This window comes from Limulus polyphemus, unplaced genomic scaffold, assembly GCF_000517525.1.
Source record: "Limulus polyphemus unplaced genomic scaffold, Limulus_polyphemus-2.1.2 Scaffold749, whole genome shotgun sequence".
Classification (NCBI taxonomy): domain Eukaryota; kingdom Metazoa; phylum Arthropoda; class Merostomata; order Xiphosura; family Limulidae; genus Limulus; species Limulus polyphemus.
In genome coordinates, this window is record NW_013666359.1 from 186,630 (window position 1) to 192,197 (window position 5,568).

Sequence of the window (5,568 nt, forward strand, 5' to 3'; positions counted from 1 at the left end):
TATAAATATTCCTGGTCAAATATCTTAAGTTTTCCGATTGATAAGCGTTATAAAAAAATCACAGTTATAGCACACTGATTATAACGAACTTCTAACAGTTTGTTTGTTTGTTTTAAGTTTTGCACAAAGCTACCCAATTGGCTATCTGTGCTCTGCCAACCACGGGTATCGAAACCTGATTTCTAGCACTGTAAGTCCGCAAACGTACCGCTATGTCACTTGGGGGCACTACTAATAGACACTCTTTGGTGCGTCGCGCTGGTTGTATTTATAGGCGTGGGAAGGTTTTCTAGAAAATTTTGATTACATAACAATACTGAGCTATATTTAAATATAGATATGTTGTTGATTCTTACTCACGAATCTTCTACAATTTTGGAGAATAGGCGGGAGTTTCGCAATACATATCTAACATTACAAGCTATGCATGTTTTCAAATATAAACTTAATCTAAACAACGTTCATATTAAAATAAATATATAACAACAAATTCGTTACAATATGACACTTTTGTCTTTCTGAAAAATCTTTCAGTTTGTGTTTCATTATATACCTATGTGTATATCTGTCTATTGTTTACTTGTGTACTTATCTGTATATTTAGCTATTTGTTCTGTTGTTTACTTGTGTACTTATCTATTTAGCTATCTGTTTCATTGTTTACTTATGTATTTATCTGTTTATTTAGCTATATGTTCAATTGTTTACTTGTGTATTTATATGTTTATTTAGTTAGCTGCTTATTAATCTGCTCTCTCTCTCTCTGTAACGAACTGTTTGCTTTTGCCTGTTTGTATATCAAACTATCGATCAAAAATTTTACTTTTATTTTTCATCCAACATCATACGTCTGCTTAGAGAAAACATTTGGAATATGAAGGCGTAATTCGACGCTTAATCATTTTTTTAATTAGGATTTCTATGAGGTTTCAGAGTTTGACAAATACTTTTTACGAGAACAAATAATTAAACTTTTATTCATTAACAACTATTGTTATGAGGGCAAAAGAGAGGTGAGCTCAGTCTAAAAAAACGAACTAACACTTTGTTAACGTATTCATAAATAGGCTCGATTCTTAGTTTAAGATATGCCTGTAGTGTAAGGAAGCTTTAGCATATTTGAAACTTAACTGACATGCTTCGTAGCGAACAAACAATGATATCTTAAACGTAGGCTAAATGTTAGTATAATCTTATTTACTTTAGGTCCTTTAACTTTTCGATTACACGTTTTCCTTGGTATCATTTTAGTTTCCTCTATTTGTTTTTACCACAGAGGCATTATTTACTATTTTACTTGAGATATAACTTCGAGTACTTTATTTACATATAAACAATAATAAACATTTAAACTAAGACTAGTCTCTCCATTTGGTTTCTGCATCCATAAGTCTGTCAACCTAGTTCTCTCCCATCTATTATATAAACGGGTGTGTTCGGTTTTGAGTAAAATAATACCCATTATTGAATCACGTGGTGAGCTATGGTGTTATATCTCCATCTGATGTTGTCGGTTACACCTTTTTAAATTATTTGTCTCGCTTGATTAATAATTTAAAGCTATGAGGGTGTATGTATATATATATGTGTGTATATTATTACAGGCAAACCCTTAACTTTATTACAATGATACTGGCTAGTTTGCTTTTTCACGCGTCCCTCAACAGCTCTCTAAATGTATTTTACATATACAAACCACATTTGTGTAATTGAATAGCTCTTGGTGGTTACTAATTGATACGTTAATCCATTTGCACATTCCGCGTTACTTTGTACATGTACGATTCTACGTTTATTATACCATGTGGTTACACAGCATCATCTATGTTTATTTCTTAGATGTACTTACTACAGATGGTGGAATATCTGCCAGCAGTAATATGAAATTATACAACGTTCATACTTCTCGTTGTATACAGGGTATTCACGAAAAACTAAATGACATTCATTAGTGTCAACATAAAAATACTAAAGGTTAGTTTAATCCTTGGCTATTGTTCAGTGACAAAAGCTAGTTTTAATTATTAATGTCAACAATAAAAAGTTCTTTCTTTCTCTGTAAAGTCTCTTTGCCCATGCACATTAGTCATTCCTTGTTAATGTGTCTAAATACAGAATATGGTATTAATGAAACAAAGCAATTGTTAGTGATCTAAAAGTCACATGATCTGGCTAGCAACTCCATAATCAAGATTGACGTCATTAGCGTAGTCAGACCAGCTTATAGATCTTTTATCGCTGTCATTGGCATAGCAAATCTTGGTACTAATAAGTGTTATAGACTCTAGATATAAAATCCATGGTGTGAATCAGGTTATATATATATATAGTAGAGAGTACGTAACATCACGATGAGTATAAATTACATGGGTAAAAAACCTTTGTAACGAGCAGGTTATATGTATACGGAAGGTATGGTATATATCACGATACTTATTAAAATATGTATGTAAAACTACGATAGTTACAAGATTACTGATAGTAGAAGGTAAGTAAGACCGAAGAAGACAGTCCAATATTCTTGTCGAAACATGCTGTATGTTTCTCAAAAAAAAACAAAAAAAACACTTCATTCCTGTTTATAAATCGTTGTTTGTCTGTTTACTGTTAAGACAACGTTATGTTTCAGGATAATTAATATAAATGAAATGCAAATGTATGAGGAATACCAGGAAAGATTTCATGTATAAAAATCACATTAGATATTAGATTACACTAACAGGTTCATAAAAAATCCTGAAGTTACAAGCTTGTAGTTGGTTCCATAATTTCTTAGATTAACATAAAATACACTTTTTACTAGCCTATGTAATTATATCTATGTTAAAATAATCCTCAGCAGTACGCAAAATCTAGCTTTTACTTTAAAAAGGGAGCTACTGGACAGCAAACTTTAATTATTGCAAATGTTGGATGATGCACTGATTGTGACCATCTTCACCCTTTAACTCCAAAGGAAAAAAAAAATAGTATTGTGTGTAGATATTACTTACACTTCACATGCAGTTTAATTTGATTAACCCACACAGTCTGGTTTCCAAGCTCTAAATAATCAGTCTTATCTTCATTGATACTTCAAAGCTACGAATACACTGTCATCACGCTTCTAATTCAGCCTCCTCCTAAAACTTTTAACCGAAAAAGTGCTCAACCGAAGAAAAGTTATATGATACATAAGCACAGAATTTTATTCAGTTCTTCTTGTTATAATGAGAAGACGTTGGTTCCTTTGTCGCAGGACGTTTTCTTGTAAACATTGAGCTTGAATAGCTAAAAACAAAATTTCATGGCTGATATATTGTAATTGTTGCTACAACAATAAGCGGATGGTCATCACATTTGTTGTAGAACATTTTTCTGCAAAGATGATGCAAAATTAAAAGCCTCAAACCTGTCTGTCGTTGATGTGTCGTAATACATTACATCTCTATAATGTCATATTTCAATTTTGAAGTGGCTACAAAAAATAAGATTTGGGAAACATCAGGAAAAAGCCATCAAAATTTAGCAGTTTCTTTAACTTGATGTGTCGAATAGGTTTTGTTATGTAAACTGATTATTTCTGATAGACATTGTAAACACACTGTGTATTTCACTTCTGCAAATAAGATTTTGCATCTTTACATCTCTTTGGATACTTGTAATTGGTTCAAAGTATTTTTCTTTTTACATGATTATTTTGCGAAGGAATTTCAGCAGCTTGCATCGTATATATAATCTTTACTCGTTTTAGTTTTTACTTGTTTACAAGAAAAAGCAGGTTAAATATGTTTAATTACGGTATAAGCACCATTTAAGTCGGGAGGTCAGGTTACGTGTATGTTTGATTTCAAAGAAAGATAAGTTTGCTTATTCAGATCAGGTTAAATATGTTTAATTCAGGTACGGTAAGATTATGTGTATTTTTGATTACAAAGAAAGAGAACTTTACATATTGAGACACAATCAGCTCAGAGAGATTGCTATGACATGTAATAATAGCTAATCCAATCTGACAGTGGCGTAGCAACTGCAGAAAACAGGAAATGGTGTTCTCAATGTGTGAAGTGGCGTAGTAACTGCATAAAATATGAAAGTGTTCTCAGTGTGTGAAGTGACGTAGCAACTGCATAAAATATGAAAGTGTTCTCAGTGTGTGAAGTGTCGTAGCAACTCAATAAACCATGAAAGTGTTCTCAGTGTGTGATCACAGGGATGTCCGATAATCATTTGACAAATACAACAACAAAAAATATAAGAAAATATTTAAGACAATCTTCTGTTAATTTTATGGCTACTAGCAACGACAATTCGCAAACAACTAAATAGGTTGTAAGACTTTTAAACTTAGATTGATGATGTTGATACTCATGATGTCCTTGGATGAGTAGAACCGTGTGTAGACTGAGAAGTAAAGCCCATGAAGGATACTAGTAGTTTTAAAGTGTACAATCTGTCAAATTCAGTTGCAAATAAAAACCTGTTAATCTAATAACAAGTTACTAACATGATATCTTTAAGAGTAAAGAACCAACATTTTTGTGTTTTCAAACCTACTCGATACCCTTCTAAAAACAGGATATAAAAAATTAGGACGTTTTAGTGTCTCTCTGCGTTATAGATGTTCAAGTCAATATCTCAACGTTATTATTTTTTGCTGATTTGTCTGTTATGGATGATTTTACTTGCTTATATGTAGAATGTCTTACTTTTATTAGAGAGATGTTTATCTCAGCATTCTGATTTTAACTCTGATCATAAGTCACATCCTCCTTTATAGTAAGTGAGCCATTTAATATGTTTATTCTTTATCATCGGGCCAGGTTTGATACTTATATGGAACATCACATAAGTAAAGGAAATTGTTATTAAATGACTTTTGTAATTCATGTAAAGAAATACATGATTAGAAGTATACCAAATATATCCGCAAACAAGGTTGAAAAATGTATTATATACAGTTTAAACTCTCGACTGAGACCTCTTTCCCAGAGAAAACAAACAGGATGTGTGAAGAACAATAAAATAGTGTCCAAGCCCTGTTTGTGACTTGGTATGATTGATAAGAATTGGGGAAGTACGAGATAAGACAATACATTCGTTAAATACCCACCGTTTAATCACGGTTCTTGGATTGGTTCATTTATTGCTCTGACGTAGAACTAACTAAACCAATGAACCATGAGGCGTATTTCTTTGAAGATTAGGACTGATCGTTATTAATTTATATATAAATCAATTATATTAATCTTTCAAAACTTGAATTTCTAAATGTACGTACATTAATCTATTTTTTAGGGCTGAGAAATTAGAAAAAATCGTATATCCACTCTTTTCCAAATCAAATATGACTTGTGAATCGTTCATCCACTCTTTTGAAATGAAATAGAAGCTCTTGAATTTCAAATTACTTTCATTTTATTGATTTTTATTTGATTTGTTATCTTTCTAAGTCAGACTACGTGCGTGCCATCTACTGATAGTAATAAAAATCCTCTTCATAAAATATGCAGCGTAGACGACTGACTGAGAAGTTAGGAGATGTTGATTTGACAAATTGAGGAAAAGGTAATTGATTTTAAGACTCAG